This window comes from Chelonia mydas, chromosome 28 (assembly GCF_015237465.2).
Source record: "Chelonia mydas isolate rCheMyd1 chromosome 28, rCheMyd1.pri.v2, whole genome shotgun sequence".
NCBI classification, from domain to species: Eukaryota; Metazoa; Chordata; order Testudines; family Cheloniidae; genus Chelonia; species Chelonia mydas.
Window position 1 is genome coordinate 7786910 of NC_051268.2, and position 17492 is coordinate 7804401.

General features: G+C 46.8%; 3 protein-coding genes and 1 non-coding gene across 5 annotated transcripts in view; 3 read left to right on the forward strand and 1 right to left on the reverse strand.

Annotated features, from left to right (window-relative positions):
* Window positions 1-17492, reverse strand: part of LOC102934530 (zinc finger protein OZF) — a 1287564-nt gene that overhangs the window by 1047179 nt on the left and 222893 nt on the right.
* Window positions 1-17492, forward strand: part of LOC102930400 (zinc finger protein 501) — a 1110025-nt gene that overhangs the window by 897523 nt on the left and 195010 nt on the right. The gene's annotated exons all lie outside the window — the stretch shown is intronic.
* LOC102937091 (zinc finger protein 135) overlaps window positions 1-17492 on the forward strand; it is a 426373-nt gene that overhangs the window by 279756 nt on the left and 129125 nt on the right. The gene's annotated exons all lie outside the window — the stretch shown is intronic.
* On the forward strand, window positions 3992-4063 carry TRNAC-GCA. Its single transcript has one exon. It is a non-coding gene; the product is annotated as a tRNA-Cys (tRNA).

Consider the following 17492-nt stretch of genomic DNA (forward strand, 5'->3'; position numbering starts at 1 on the left):
CGGATGTGATTGCAGAGCCATTGGCCATTATCTTTGAAAACTCATGGTGATCCGGGGAAGTCCCGGACGACTGGAAAAAGGCTAAGGTAGTGCCCATCCTTAAAAAAAGGGAAGAAGGAGGATCCTGGGAACTACAGGCCAGTCAGCCTCACCTCAGTCCCTGGAAAAATCATGGAGCAGGTCCTCAAGGAATCAATTCTGAAGCATTTAGAGGAGAGGAAAGTGATCAGGAACAGTCAGGGGGGGTGAGAAAACCTGTATTTGTGCTGGAAATGGCCCACCTTTATTTTCATGCACGTTGTAAGGAGAGTGGTCACTTTGGATAGGCTATTACCAGCAGGAGAGTGAGTTTGTGTGTGTGGTTTTTGGAGGGGGGTGAGGGGGTGAGAGAACCTGGATTCCTGCAGGAAATGGCCCACCTTGATTATCATACACATTGTGAAGAGAGTGGTCACTTTGGATGGGTTATTACCAGCAAGAGAGTGAGTTTGTCTGTGGGGGGGCGGAGGGTGAGAAAACCTGGATTTGTGCTGGAAATGGCCCATCTTGATGATCACTTTAGATAAGCTATTACCAGCAGGAGAGTGGGGTGGGAGGAGGTATTGTTTCATGGTGTCTGTGTATATAATAATGTCTTCTGCAATTTCCACAGTATGCATCCGATGAAGTGAGCTGTAGCTCACGAAAGCTCATGCTCAAATAAATTGGTTAGTCTCTAAGGTGCCACAAGTACTCCTTTTCTTTTTGCGAATACAGACTAACACGGCTGTTACTCTGAAACCAGTCAGCATGGATTCACCAAGGGCAAGTCATGCCTGACTAATCTAATTGCCTTCTATGACGAGATAACTGGCTCTGTGGATGAGGGGAAAGTGGTGGACATGTTGTTCCTTGACTTTAGCAAAGCTTTTGACATGGTCTCCCACAGTATTCTTGCCAGCAAGTTAAAGAAGTATGGGCTGGATGAATGCACTATAAGGTGGATAGAAAGTTGGCTAGATTGTCGGGCTCAACAGGTAGCGATCAATGGCTCCATGTCTAGTTGTCAGCCGGTATCAAGTGGAGTGCCCAGAGGGTCGGTCCTGGGGCCGGTTTTGTTCAATATCTTCATTAATGATCTGGAGGATGGTGTGGATTGCACCCTCAGCAAGTTTGGAGATGACACTAAACTGGGAGGAGAGGTAGATACGCTGGAGGGTAGGGATAGGATACAGAGGGCCCTAGACAAATTAGAGGATTGGGCCAAAAGAAACCTGATGAGGTTCAACAAGGATAAGTGCAGAGTCCTGCACTTAGGACGGAAGAATCCAACGCACCGCTACAGACCAGGGACCGAATGGCTAGGCAGCAGTTCTGCAGAAAAGGACCTAGGGGTTACAGTGGACGAGAAGCTGGATATGAGTCAACCGTGTGCCCTTGTTGCCAAGAAGGCCAATGGCATTTTGGGATGTATAGGTAGGGGCATTGCCAGCAGATCGAGGGACGTGATCGTTCCCCTCTATTCGACATTGGTGAGGCCTCATCTGGAGTACTGTGTCCAGTTTTGGGCCCCACACTACAAGAAGGATGTGGAAAAACTGGAAAACATCCAGCGGAGGGCAACAAAAATGATGAGGGGACTGGAACACATGACTTACGAGGACAGGCTGAGGGAACTGGGATTGTTTAGTCTGCGGAAGAGAAGAATGAGGGGGGATTTGATAGCTGCTTTCAACTACCTGAAAGGGGGTTCCAAAGAGGATGGATCTAGACTGTTCTCAGTGGTAGCTGATGACAGAACAAGGAGTAATGGTCTCAAGTTGCAGTGGGGGAGGTTTAGGTTGGATATTAGGAAAAACTTTTTCACTAGGAGGGTGGTGAAGCACTAGAATGCGTTACCTAGGGAGGTGGTGGAATCTCCTTCCTTAGATATTTTTAAGGTCAGGCGTGACAAAGCCCTGGCTGGGATGATTTAGTTGGGGTTGGTCCTGCTTTGAGCAGGGGGTTGGACTAGATGACCTCCTGAGGTCCCTTCCAACCCTGATATTCTATGATTCTATGATTGGTCGCCGCTACACATGGCTGATGCGGCCCCTCGTGGTCTCAGATACCATCTGATGGCCCAGGGACATCTACATCAAACACATCACTGGCCACCGACAGTACCAGCAGGTGTGAGCAGGAGCGACATCGTGCATCGACTACAAGAAAGGGATCGAGAGACTTTTCCCGTTGGACCATACGAACTGGAACCATAAACTCACTGAACGTTAAATTTCACCAAATGAGGGTCAATCCATCCTCATCATCATATCCCCGCATTATACTCCACACCTGAACATAACCATTATCTGAACAACATACCCTCATAGCTCAATGTCTGTACTGTGACCCGTTAACCTTTTACCCCCAGTCGGGGCTATTACAGATTATGTATTCCTTACACCAGTGGTTTTCAAACTAGGGGCACTGCTTGTTCAGGGAAAGCCCCTGGCAGGCCGGGCCAGTTTGTTTACCTGCCGCGTCCGCAGGTTTGGCCCATTGCGGCTCCCACTAGCTGCGGTTCGCCGCTTCAGGCCAATGGGGGCTGCAGGAAGGGCGGCCAGCACATCCCTCGGCCCGCGCTGCTTCCCGCAGCCCCCATGGGCCTGGAGCGGCGAACCATGGCTAGTGGGAATCGGCACCTATGCCCATGTCTCCTCCCGACAGTGTCCATGTGAAACACTGCAGCCCTGGCTGGTGACAAGGGGCGGAGGGGAGCTCCAGCCGCAGGTCGGTATGTTTGAATGAGCTGGGAAATCAGACACTTTTGTGTGAACTGAATAGGAAATGGAATTGGAACCCCAAGCTAGTAAATAATCATACAATTAGCTGGTCTTCTTCTCCTCGTGAAATGCTGTTGCAAATGAGCTGCAGCCTAGCACTGAGCATTGCATTCAATATGCCAGACCATTCGTGTTAGCTCCGGGTTAGGGCATTGGAATTCTGATGTCAGGCCATGTTGATTCTGAACTTTCACCAATTTTATTATTGATGCCTTGCAAAGGAAACTTTCCTGAGGTGTCTCCTGCCCCGGGGACTCAGCAGAAGGGGCAGAAATGGCAGTCTTGGGAAGACGCTTTTCCCCCTTCAGCTGCACACACATACTCTCCCCTGATCTACGCTGCAGGGCTATGTCAATACAAGGCAACTTTTGTGCATGTGTCTACACTAAAATTTGGCTCCCTGTGACGGGGTGGGGGGACCCCATCCAGTGTGGGGTGAGTGCACCCCATCCTTCAAGCAGCCCTCTGACTCTAGGCAGTGAGAGCTAAGGGATAAAGTCAATACAACTTTTCTCCATCTTTTTTATAGCAGCCTTTCAAGTATTTAAAGACCGCTATCATATCCTCCCTGAATCTCCTCTTTTGCAAACTAAACATACGCCGTTCCTTCAGCCTTTGCTCAGAAAACTCAGCTCGGCATTGGCTGTGAATTAAGCCCAGGCCTGCTGGATGGGAGACAAAAATTGGCCCACTGAACCACAATTGTGCAAAATATAAAAAAGGGACCCGTGCATTATGGGCCCTGCTCACTGCCCGTGCCTCAGTCTGCTGCAGGGCACAGGGGTGTGGCTGACAGTCCCGGGAGCTCTGTGTTTCTAAACCAGAGTCTGGGAGCTCTGTGTTTCGGGTCAGAATGCCATTATTTGGGAGTTCCTTAATTAATGCTATGGGGAGTAATGGGTCCTATTTACATGTGCCCTGTGCCTTTAAGGGTTTGGAGCAATGCTGGAGAGGTTAAATTGCCCAGAGCTGGGGAGCAGGGTGTGGTCCCAGGTAAGCAGTAATTGTGGTCCGGTGAGACCGAGCAGGTGTGGGGATTGTGCGAGGTGTGGTGTTTTACATGCAAGTATAATGTTTAATAAACCCCCATTTTTAAACCACCCAGGGCTGGGAACATAAGAAGAACATAAGAAGGGTGTGTCCTTCATAATCCTCAAGATGACAGTCTCCAATATGATGCTGTCACAGGGAGTATAGCTCAGTGGTAGAGCATTTGACTGCAGATCAAGAGGTCCCTGGTTCAAATCCAGGTGCTCCCTGAGGAGTTGCTTTTTATTTTTAATATAAATATATTTTCATATCCATCTCTAGTATGTTCAGCAGTTCCACTGAATGGCGCGGGGACTGGGGCTTGTATAATGTCTAAAAACCTAGCTAACCTATCGATCAGCTGAAATCAGATCCAGTTCTCTAAGTGTGACACACTGTACCCCCAAGTAAGAGCCTGAACCCCCATATTCACCACTGTTATATGGTTATGATATGTTTTGTACAAAGTATGCCTTGTGAGGTATCATTTGAAAATGCATGATCTATAGAAGATCATTTTCCTGTTAAAATGTGTCCGCCGACATTGTATGTGAAGCTATGAGATTTTACAATATTTTTGTTACTGAAGTATGCTGTAATTCTGACTCCTCGGTGTCAACAAAGGACTGACCACAGGGGTTGGAAAACTATTAGCTACTGCAGTGCCCATTCATCATCAGGGGGACTGTAAGCAACGGATTTGCATGTCATCCCTGAAGACATCTCAAACTTCATGTGCCCAGAAGGTGTGAATGGGGCGCCAGGTTTGTAGAAATTTTGGTGGTGTCCAGAAACCACCCCCCCAAACTCTTCCCCCCAACTGCCTAAGGCTCTGGGAGGGAGTTTGGGTGGGGGGAGGATGTCTGGGGTGCAGGCCCTGGGCTGGGGCAAGGGGTGTAGGTGTAGGAGGGGGTGAGGGTGCAGGCTCTGGCAGGGAGTTTGGGGGCAGGAGTGGGTGTGTGGGAAAGGGGTGGGGGTGCAGGCTCTGGGAGGGTGTGGGGACATGCGGTGCTTACCCGGGGATCCTAGGCGGGGCAGGCCAGGGGGGGCCTCCGCACGCTGCTACCCCCAGGCACTGCCCCCACAGCTTCCCATTGGCCGCAGGGGCACTTGGGGCAGGACACAGACCCACCCCACCCAGGGGCCACAGGGAGGGGCCGGCAGCTACAAGGAGCAAGCAGGCAGGGAGCCGCTCAGCTCCACTGTGCTGCTGGTGGTGGGTGGGGGCCCCGGGCTGTTTCAAGTGGCCCAGGGGATGTGTGGACGGGGGCGCCCAGGGCAGAAAGCGGGACTGAGGGAGAGACCCAGCCTCAGACAGTGCTGGAGCCGGGCCCCAGGCCAGGAGTATTCCTGGTGCCCAGGTACCACGGGCCCATAGAACTCGCCACCCATGGGTGTGAACAAGACATTTACAATTCATCCAAAAGATGCTTTGAATCTCCCCTACCCAGGGGACTGTTTTGAATCTCCCGTATCAGTGCGCGCGGGGAGGAGGGGTGGATTCTCAAAAGTGGGGGGATAAAATAACAGACAGTTACCTCTTCGTTACCTCTCCTCCCCCATCTCGAATCATGGCAACAAGATCACTTGAAAGACAATAGGAGCATCATTGAACTGGTTGAGGGAGGGGGTGGTCCTAGGGGGAAGGCTTTTCAGTTAGCATGAAAGGCTGAAAGTTTTTGGGTGCGAGAACCTTTTTGCTTTCAAATCTTATTTATCTCGGTAAAGTTTAGGAATCAGATTGCGATTTTATCTTTTCTTATTTCTTTTGTAACCAGCTCGGACTTTTAGGCCTTTATCACTAAGATTTGAAGTGATTATATCTTTTCCCAGTTAATAAACTTGTTTTTATTGTTCTAGCTAAACCAGTGTGCTTTGGTTGAAGTGTGTGGGGAATCGCAACTCAGATTAACAAAGACCGGGGCACTATCATTTCCTTTGATGAAATGACAAACTATTAACGAGCTTGCTTTGGTCAGTAGTCTGCTGGCCAGAGCAAGATGCACACTTCCGGGGTGCAAGGCTGGGACTAAGAATTTGGGGGCATCACCCTTTATATAAGTCATGAGTGGCTGGGAAAGCATTCATGTAACTCAGCTGGGAGTCACTTTGCATGCTTGTGGCTATGTGAGCAGAGCCTGAAGGGGTTTGCTGTTCACCAGCAAAGCAGTGAGTTGGAGAGATAGGGGAACACAGCAGTTCAGGGTCCAGGTTGTACCCTGGGGAATGTCTCATTAAGTCTCTAGCTTATGTTTTCATCAATTAAACAAAGGTATAATATGAATGCACATTTGGCAGGTTCTTGGTCACCACGGGCTGTGATGTGCAGAAGAACAAGAACCACACACAATTGGGGCTCAGAAGTCTGACGAGCAAAGGCAGCTTGGTGCACACTGGCTCCTTCATATTCATTCAGCAGCATCTGGGCCCCCAGGACAAGGCATGAGAAGAAGCCAGTGGCTCTGAGTAGGAAAATAGCCACCAAGAAGCTGGTCAGAGCTGCCAGGATCCCCAGAAAGGCCACCATGCCCGGGGCCAGGAATAGCCCTAAGAAAGTGGTGGCAGCAGCAGGGACCAGAACGGCAGAGAAAAGGTCTAAGCTGCCAAACCCAGAAGGTGGTCAACATCCCACCTAAAACCAAGTCAGGCGAGAGCCAGGCTTAAGCCAACCCCAAAGCCAGGGCTAAGAAGGTGGCCCTGAGAAAGAAGGGAAGAGATTCCCATGGGGATAACTCCTGCCCCCCAACGGCTCTTTTAAGACTCACCATGGGCCTCCCAGAGAGAGCCAGGTCCCTCAGGCAAACAGCCCCACGGAGAGTGAAGGGAGGCAGTGACCGCAGGGAGTGTTTCTCTTCCAGAGGGGAAGGGCTGTGTTTTGTGAAACACCTGTCGGATGATGCACTGACAGGGCGGCTGCCCATAGGTCCTACATGAACTCGTTCTCTTTGATCGGAAAGTCAGAACCAGTTAAGTCAGAACCCGCCCTAGCGGGAGTGTGTCCCTGTCATTCACCAGCTGTACAATAGACTGTGTCTGCATCTCAGCTTTGATTAATCCCCGTTTTTAATTCCTTCCTATTGTGATAATTTCCCAGCACTCTGCCTCATTCCCAGATCAGGTCACAGATAGAATACGGGGAGGAATGGGCTAGTTTGCGTTACACATGGAAAGTAAGGTGCCATAGCATGTGACTGAAAACTCTGCTGGAGGTGGGCAGGAGCCCGTTAGAAAAATCAAATAGCCAAGCTTTACCAAACTGTTACACGTTCAAACCTTGCTTTGTGCACACACTATAAATTGGGGCTCTAAGAAATGGCCACCTTCCTTGAACGCAGATCATTGTTTTTTGTAACTTTCAGAGGCATTGAAAGGGCAGCTGTTTAAAGATCATGTGCTTCTGTTTCATGATCAGCAGCAGAGTTTCTGTAACTTTACCAACCACAGAGCTGGGCGTGTCTGCATCTAACTAATTGCAGGGTTCGTGTAGTACCGGATGTTTGCAAAGGCCTGTACTTTAAGAATTTAAGTGTATTCTTATCACTTGGCTAGTTATAGAGGTATAAAAGAAAGAATCAAAATCACTGTCTGCTGGTGTAAGGACCTTCTCTTACTGTGACAGTCTGAGGCCCTATTCTTAGGCTAAGGCCTTTGGCTAAGCAGCAGAGGCAGCCATAAGCTGGGAAGCGACCGGTCACATCCTCACATCCCAACCTAGTCACATTGAAAGAAGGTGCTATGGGGCTGTTAGGATACAGTCCTGTCCTGATAGTGCCTATCGCGTCCAGAGAAAGGGAAGTGCCTAGAAGATGTAAAAGGAAATTTAGGTTGATAGTTTTCTGTCTGGTAAGAACTCACTTATCAATACACACAGCTGGGAAACTCTTATGTCTTTATAGATGTCGTTGTGAAATCCTCACTTCTGTATTGTTTTGTCATTATAGTTCCCACTTTGCTATTGTTTATTGGCATGGTCTCTGTCTGGTTCTGTGATTGTTTCTGTCTGCTGTATAATTAATTTTGCTGGGTGTAAACTAATTAAGGTGGTGGGATATAATTGGTTAGCTAATCATGTTACAATATATTAGGATTGGTTAGTTAAATTTCAGTAGAATGATTGGTTAAGGTATAGCTAAGAATATTACTATATAAATTAGGGGCAAACAGGAAGTAAGTTGGAATTCGAAAATAAGGAAAAAGGAACTTGTATTTAAGCTTGCTGGAAGTTCACCCCAATAAACATCGAATTGTTTGCACCTTCGGACTTCGGGTATTGTTGCTCTCTGTTCATGCGAGAAGGACCGGGGAAGTGGGAGAGTGAAGGAATAACCCCCTAACACCGGATAGTTAATTGCACAGTCTTACTTCTCCAGTCTCGCTTTCTGGTCTCAGTGAACGCTTGTGTAGAATCAGCTAGGTTCCCCTGCCCCTTGATTTTCTCCTAAGGACTCTGTGATTTTGGGCATTTTATTTAAGTTCCCCGCGGGTCAGGAAAATACCATCCCCTTGAAGTAGGTGGGGGAGTGGCCTGTTTATAGACCCTAGAATAAAGAAGCTTTTATGCAGTAGTTTAGCCTTTAAATATGCTGAAATAAAACCAGTCAATTGAAATGCCAGACCCCAGCATAATGGAAATGTTAAGTTACTCTGCATAAAATCAGCTATTCTTAATGGGGGCAGGATCAATCAATTACTAAAGAAACAAAACTCTTGGGAAGTAGCTGTAATTTGTCCACAAACCTTTCTTTGTTCTCAAGTGTTATAAGGGAATCACTCCAAGAGGGCAGAGTTAAGGTTATGTGGGCACGTACCTTCACTTTGTATTCTGTGCTTTTCCACAGTTTGAGTTTTGCTGAACTCCACATTCTGAAAGAGTTCGAGATACTCACGGGCAACCTTAATTCTGTGTTAACAAAGCCTTTTGTTAGTGACAAATAATGAGACTAATCCCCCACTGTTGTGATTTCGCTGACTCCAGTGTACTCTTATCCCCATTATGAGTTCCAAGAAAATAAGCAAATTAAAACATTTCAGAACTAAAATACTGTGCAAATGAGGAAACATTGGTAGCTCAAACAATTCAGTTTATTCTTTGTGTGTGTGTAAAAGGCACAGCACATTAATTTATAACCACATTTTTCTTAACTTCTTTAAATCTTATGTATTACATGAGCTATATCAAACAGCTTGTTCATTGCAATGACTTTCATGCATTGCCCAGAACATATTTCTAGAATTATTTAAATGCACCCTTCTCCTTGCACAAAAAGGTATTTATTTCATTCTGTGAAGTGTGTTGGTAGCTCAAAGAATTGTTTTTATTTTTCTCTGCGTATGTGAGGCACAACACATTACTTTAGTAATGCTAAAAATGTTCCCTTCTCCCTCCAGCACTGCCTCAGGATCACCAGCTCTTTGTAAATTAATCTGCTCCGGTGTCTCTAGGAGGAAAATATTGTTTATATGAAAAAAAACAACCACATTTTTTAGTAAAAGGACTGACACCGAATGGCCACACGATGGAGTCGCAACGTTAGAAATGCAAAGCAAGAAGCTCCTGGTTTGCAGGATAATTAAAACAAGGGGTTGACCTCGGCTACCCTCTGTTCCCAGACACATTTGTTTGTTTCTCTGGGAGCCAAACATAAGTTTAAATGAATTTCTCGGGCTGATGAAAGGGGCCTGTGGGATTGATTTCACTTGTAACAAACACAGTGTATAAAAAGCCCCATGGGCTGGACAGAGAATGGAGACTGACCCTGAACTGCCTGGTACAAAAGGCTGGTTTCCCAGCTGCACATTTCAGGTGATGGTGTAAATAGCCCAGCCCCTTTCAGGGTTTTGTGCTTGGCCCAGCGCTGCTCGTAAAAATGCGGATGCCACGAATGGGTGTATGGTCTACGGCACGATGCCCACATCTCCTATAGCAATGGAGGGGTGATTCCACCCCCAGCTCTGATGCAGGGAGAGCAGGAGTTAGTTTCAAACACCAGTTTGTGAGGCTGTAATCTGGGGCACCCTGCTCTGTGGGGGCGATCCCGGTAGCTCAGACTCAGGGCTGGAGCAGGCCCCTGTTTTAGGGGGTGGCTGCATGGTTTACAACATTCTGATTTCCGAGACAATCTCTCTCCCCTAAAGCCTCAGGTCTGCAGCCCCAGGGAAGATTCCTCTGCTGCGTCAGCTCCTTTCACTCTCTCTCGAGAGGACCAGCAACAGGGCTGTGGCTGAGCTATGGGGCATGGGGTGCTAGGAAGGTGGCAGCGGTTTTGTTCAGAGAGAACTGGATTTGACATAACTCACAGCCATCTTATACACTTAGCGCCCTCCCCCCCCCCACACACACAACCTGGAAACGAGGACACCACTCACCACCTCCCTGGACACTCAATTACAGACCTAAAAGTGGCAATTCTTCAACAAAAAAACTTCAAGAACAGACTCCAACGAGCAACTGCAGAACTGGAATGAATTTGCAAACTGGACACCATTAAATTAGGCTTAATAAAGACTGGGAGTGGATGGGTCATTACACAAAGTAAAATTATTTCCCCATGCTAATTTCTCCCCTACTGTTATTCACACCTTCTTGTCAACTGTTTGAAATGGGCTATCCTGATTATCACTACAAAAGTTTTTTTTCTCCTGCTGATAATAGCAAACCTTAATTGATTAGTCTCATTAGAATTGGTATGGCAACACCCATTTTTCATGTTCTCTGTATATATATCTATATATCTATATATATATCTTCCTACCGTATTTTCCACTGCATGCATCCGATGAAGTGGGGTTTAGCCCACGAAAGCTTATGCCTAAATAAATTGGTTAGTCTCTGAGGTGCCACAAGTCCTCCTCGTTCTTTTTGCAGATACAGACTAACACAGCTACCACTCTGAAACCACTTACAAATAATTTGGCCTTGCTTAAAGTTAGGCAGATAGAACAAAAACAGCTGCACGCTGCAGTTTTACTAATGGGGCTAGATACAGTGAAAGGACAGATGCATGAGAACGGAGGGGGGAATGTGGACAACTGACTATTTTGGTGGTCTGTGTTTGTAAGGTTTTTTTGCTAAAGCTGCTTTGCTGACAAAAAGAATAATGAATTGTTATTGGGTGTTACTAGGGAAATGGTTAGCCTTCCAGGGGCTGTCACAGGTGCTGACTTTCCGTTGTCCAGGGGATGCTCGACCCCCCGGCTCTGCCCCAGGCCCCACCCCCAATCCACTCCTTCCCTCAAGGCCACACTCCCAACCTGCCCCTGCCACACCTCTTCCCGCCCCCGCCCCTGAGCGCACGGCATCTTCGCTCCTCCCACTCCCACCCCCGCCCCAGCCTCCCGCACACCACGAAACATCTGATTGTGGCATGTGGGGAGGGAGGGGGAAGCACTGATTGGAGGGGCCCATCGGTGGGCAGGAGGCGCTGGGGGAGAGGGAGGTGCTGATAGAGGGACTGCCCATATTCCCCGCCATGGGTGCTCCTGGAGTTGGCGCCTCTGGGGGCTGTTGTGAGTTATGTGCTTTGTTTGGAGAAAATCTATGAAGAGTTTAATTAGAAAGTGTGCTTTGGAGCAGTCCGAGGAAGCTTTCCTTTGGGGAAGGATCTGACACCAAAATTCCCCAGCAGCTGGACAGAAGGGGGATCCCTGGAAGGCTGGTTGCTGATTCCTCTAAACCATCTTAGACTTTGGTAAATATAAAAGTTTAGGATGCTCTGAACCTACTGCTACAGCATATATATGTGTGTGTGTCCTTGAGACCTAATAAAGAATAGTTTTAGATAAAAGCACTTGGTTGCATGAATCATTTATCAGACAGAGGAGCTTTGTCCCCATTGATTTATTCCTGGCTTCCTGGAGAGAAATAGGTAAATTACCACTGCTTTGCTTTCAGAAAACTCTGGGTAACAATAGCTGAGTGGTTAAGGTGTTGGCCTGGAAATCCAATGGATTGTCCCTGGACCGGTTCAAATTCTGTTCACAGCAGTGGCTAAAGCCACAGGGTTATTCAGGGCAATACATTGATACAACCCCTAAAATAGTCTCAATTCACTCTCTCTCCCAAGGAAACTCCACTGTGCACCATTCACGTAGATACTGTAGATTAACACTAGTAGTGTCAGAAATATCCCCACCCAGCTGGGAATGGGAGGGGAATTTTCAAAACCACCTAAGTAATTTAGGAGCTCAGATGCCAGGGAAGGTCACTGGGGTTTGTGCTCCTAACGTGCCTCGGTGCTGCTGAAAGTCCCACCCACCGTGTTTCTTGGGATGATGGTCAGTGTTGAAGGAGAAGGGGGAATCTTTGAGTCCTGGAGAGAAAGATCGATGGTCTACACTGAAAAGTTACATCAGGCCAGCTACGTCGCTCGGGGGTGTGGATTTCTCACCGCCCTGCGTGACACAGTTACGCCGACCTAATCCCTGGCCTAGACAGAAGTCTGTCAATGTAGCTACCACCTCTTGGGGAGGGGGATTTCCTGTGCCAACAGGAACCTCTCCCATCAGCGTAGGTAGTATCTATATTGAAGCTGCAACACTGTCACTGGGGAGCATTTCAAGTGTAGACAAGCTCGGTCCCATCCGCACAGAAAAAAGGGCAAGAAAATGGAGGGGCAGTCGGTGCTTAGAGAGAAGAGACACAGGAGCTGTAGAGAGAGACAAAAAAAGAAAAAAGAAGAAGGGAGTGTAGCCAGGGATATATCAGAGAGACGTAGGCTATAGAGGTGAAATATGAGTATTAATTAATGTTGCAACACAGGGGCCTCTGGCCTGTTGAAATAGGAAACGAGCCTGAGACATAAGGCCTTGTGTGGGGACTGAGGCTTGAACCAAAGTAGTGGTCAAGCTTTGCTGATATAAAACAAAGGTCCAGCTGTGAGCAAAAGTCACGCTCTGCCCACGTGCAAGCTCACAGAACCTGGCCAGAACAGGGCCGGTATTGCAAAAACACACACATTCCTGAGAGGTGCTAGGCACAGGACATTCATGCAAACACTTTCCAGATGGATGGTGCCAGAACACACTGATATCAAGAATGATACAAACACATTCCCCAAAGATAACAGGAACACGCTGACCTCTCTTAAGGATAAGGTCAGGATGACAACATGATGGATAGAGATGTTGCAGACAAGAGAAACTCACTTACAGACCCTGACAGTCTAACTGGGTAAATGGTTATACAACTTGTCTCCTTAAATAGCTTAACAGAAATCTACTTTAAAGCTTATTAAAAGAAATTCCATTTGAAATAGAAATAATTAAATCTATACTGGGTCTGCATTCTCACATATTTTACTTCTCTCACATATTCCACACCCAGATCTTTGGAGTGAAGTATTATTTCAAAACTCCTCGGTCTGAAAAGGATAAATCACATCAAATAAGCTTTTCAGGATTAGCCACCATGGCCTGTATTTCTAACAAACATATATAACTTTCATTTTTCCACTCTAATTCGGGATTTCACAGTCCCTTGCTCTTTAATCAGTAATTAACTTCATGTTTATTTTCATTGGTAACAATACCATATTGAGATTGCAACACCTTATCATATATGTAATATTTCTTTTAATCCCCATTTCCAGCAAGTGAACCAATGTGTAAAGTTACCCCAACATGTGTCCCACTTCTGTGAGTTCATCTATCTTTGGGTCGTCTGCGTAGGTGTTAGTGGAAGGGGTCTGTAGCAAAGCAACGACTCACCGGTGCAGCGCCTCCTGCAGGTCATCTTGGGAATTAGCTCAGCTCCAGCTTTGGAGCGCCTCCTTCTGGCCAGTATCTCGCCTGCCTTAGGCCCCGTGTCCCTCCTGGACCCCGGTGCCCCTTTCCTCAGGGTTCTGCCCCCAGCAGTACCCCCTTACTTTGGGTCTGCCCTCCTAGGGGAACCCCCAACCCTCTATCCCCACCTCGCCTCAGTGGTTACTGCCAGTCATCATCTAGCCCCCTTTCACTGGGGCAGACTGCAGTCTGTAATGGCCACTCATCACTGGCAAGGGGGTAGGACCAGCTGCCTCTGCCTAACCCTGGGCTGCACCTCTGCAGCCCCCAGACCCCTTTAGGCCTTAACCAAGGCCTCAGCCTGGGGAGTTGCCAGGCTGGAGCTCCCCAGCTCCTCTTGCCCTTCCCCAGCACTGCCCTGCTTCAGATACCCTGTGCTCCCAGGCAGCTAGGCCCTTCCCACTCCAGGTCTAGAGTGAGACTTCTCTGTCTCCTGGCTCCACAGCTCTTTGATCCAGGCCAGCTGTGGCCTGATTAAGCCAGCCACACCTGGGGCCAACTACCTCTATTCTAATTTCACTTTTTAATCTTTCAAAGTAGCTGGAAGCAGAGAAATGTGTAAGACAAGAGCAAAATGAAGAGACAAAAGCGTAGAATCAGGACTCAAACGTCATATATCCTGCAGTCTGAACCTGCAGCCTAACACACCCTTTCCCTCATTGGTTACCTCCACTTGCATAGCATGGAAATCCTTCCTGTCCAACAAGGCAGCCAGACTGGGATCCATGGAGAAGGAATGTCCTCTGAAGGCATGAACTGTTTTTCTCTTTGCCTCATGAAACCTTGGATCCAAATGGCAAAGGGTAAATTGTTCCCAACCTCAACATGGCATTCCTTGGGAGTGTAATTAGCGCTCCTGAACTAGGGGAGTGGTATTCTAAAGACAGCTTTACCTGGCCGTAGTTCATTATAAACCAACAAATTAGTGCCTATTTCTACCTGAATTCTTGACAAATCCTTGGCATTGGTCAGGGTAACTTTACCTTTCTCTGGAGTAGAATCCTTCACCAAACCACCCAAAATGTCAGCAGTACTATTGGAGAATGGCTTCCCCAAACTTGCCCACTCTATTTCTCTAGTCTACACTTCCACGGTAAGTCGACCTAAGTTACGCTACTCCAGCTACATGAATAACTGGAGCTGGAGTCAACGTAGCTTAGGTCGACTTACTGCAGTGTCTACACTGTGTTGCATCGACGGGAGATGCTCTCCCGTCGTCTTACCTTAATCCTCTCGTTCCAGTGGAGTACCGGAATCGACAGGAGAGCACTCTGTGATCAATTTAGCAGGTCTTCACTAGAGCGGTTAAATCGACCCCCGCTGCATCAATCACAGCAGCATCAATCCTCAGTAAGTGTAAACATGGCCTAAGTTAAGAATGAGACACAGACCTGAATCAGAATCTCTGATTTTATTTCTGTTCAGAAATAGTTATTTTTCTACAGGTATCTTACATTCAACACCGATTTCATTTTATACTCATTTGCAGCACCTACGAAGGATTAGTTCAACAAAACCACCACTTCTGTTTCCTCCACGTCTGCATAGTTACACAACATTTCACAAGTCAAAATATTAGCTAGGAGACATATTCAGGAGTGATCTCCTGTAGGGCCTGGGTCATAACTTCATAAGCATTTTGCAAAGTTCCAAGTCACATACTGTGGAACTATGGACCTAAAGAACTGAACAAAGCTATGATCAGTAAATTGCACAATCTGGGGTGGGCAGTCGTTCACCATTTCATAGTGGGGATTTTAAAACACCTCTGTTCCCTTGGTAGCATGTCCAATGGCTTAGAGTATTCTCCCCTGTTGACTGAAGTGCATTACACATTTCTCCATGTCATCATGAAAGGGTTGGGGGGAAAGCAAAAATAAAATAAGAAGTGACTATTTTTATCAGATAGTTATTTGTCTCAAAGTCTCCAATAAATCTGAGCATTCTGTCAAACAAAACTAATATCCAGTTATATAACCAAACAGCCTTCAGGAAAGAGGAAGACCTGAATCACCGAGCGGTATAAGACACTTTCAGTTTCATATAAAGTAAAATTCCAGAGCAGGTTACATCTCATGACTCAGAATCAGGACAACAGATTCACATCCTGTTCTCTGATATCGTAACTGGAAAAAAACAGCCAGTCTTCCCATTTCAGCAGGAGAAAGCCCAGAAGTTGCTTTGCCAACAGACGGAAACTGGGATTTAAACTCAGAATGATCACACTGTGTTTGGGATCCATTCAAATTCCCATTGTGGTCTATGACACTATCCCAATGAGCCCCAATGAGTTGGATTTAGGATCAAAGAAATCAGAGTGATCTCAGGCAAACAGAGCTGAGAACACTGCATCACGTGCCACTTTGGGAGAGGGAGGGTGTGATCCTGGCCGGCCAGTGGCCAGCTCTTGTCCAGGCTGCAGGCATTAGCTAAGAACTCACAACTGCATAGCTGGAGACCAGACCAGTTCACTTGTGTTAGTTTTGCTCAGACCAGGTATTGGTTTTATAAGAATGTGTTTAGTGTTCAGACCCTATGAAATGCTTGTATACTGCTGCACGTATTAGTCTCACTTATAATGTCTGTATTCCATGTTGTGAGGTAGTATTTGAATGTTTGCTCTGTCGTTGTTAAAGTTTGGCTCTTAAAATGCAAACTGCCATAGTCAGGAGAGAAACATTACCACGTGTGAAATACTGGTTTTCCACAGGATGTTTTATCTCCTGCCCAACCAAAGAATCATAGAACCACAGGGTTAGAAGGGACCACAAGGATCATCTAGTCTGACCCCCTGCCAAAATGTAGGATTTATTGTATCTAAACCACCCAAGACAGATGGCTATCCAGCCTCCTTTTGAAAACCTCCAGTGAAGGAGTTTCCACGACCTCCTTAGGCAGTCCGTTCCATTGTCCTACTGTTCTTACAGTTAGGAAGTTTTTCCTGAGATTTAATCTAAATCTCCTATGCTGTAGTTTGAACCCATTGCCTGTTGTCCTGCCCTCTGTAACAAGAGAGAACTTTTCTCCGTCTTTGTTATAGCAGCCTTTCAAGTATCTGAAGACCACTATCACGTCCCCCTTTAAGGTCATCTTTTCCAAACTAAACATACCGAGTTCCTTCAGCCTTTGCTCACATGGCTGCAATCCATCCCTTTGATCATCTTTGTCGCTCGCCTCTGGATCCTTTCCAGTTTCTCTACCTCTTTTCTATACAGTGGTGACCAAAATTGGACACATTACTCCAGCTGAGGTCTAACCAGTGTGAGGTAGAGTGGTACTATCACCTCCTGTGATTTGCGTGCAGTGCCTCTGTTAATGCAATCTAAAATTGCATTTGTTTTTTTTGTTTTTTTTTGCAACAGCATCGCATTACTCACTCATGTTGAAGTTGTGATCCACCACAACTCCCAGATCCTTCTCAGCAGAGCTGCTGCCGAGCCAGTTATCCCCCATTCTGTATTTGTGCATTTGGTTTTTTCCCCTAAGTATAGCACCTTACATTTGTCTTTGTTGAATTTCATTTTGTTGGCCTTAGCCCAGTTCTCCAATTTATCAAGATCCCTTTGAATTTTAGCTCCATCCTCCAAAGTGTTGGGAACCCACCCCAGCTTTGTGTCATCTACAGATTTGATCAATATGCTCTGTATTCCGACATCCAGGTCACTGATAAAGATGTTAAGCAACACCAGACCCAGAACAGATCCCTGTGGAACCCCATTTGAGACCTCCCTCCAATCTGACATCGTTCCATTTATAGCTACTCTTTGTTTGTGGTTGTTTAACCAATTCTGTATCCATTTAATGGTAGTTCCACCGAACCCCCATTTCGCCAGCTTACTTAACAGAATGTCATGTGTGACTGTGACAAATGCCTTGCTG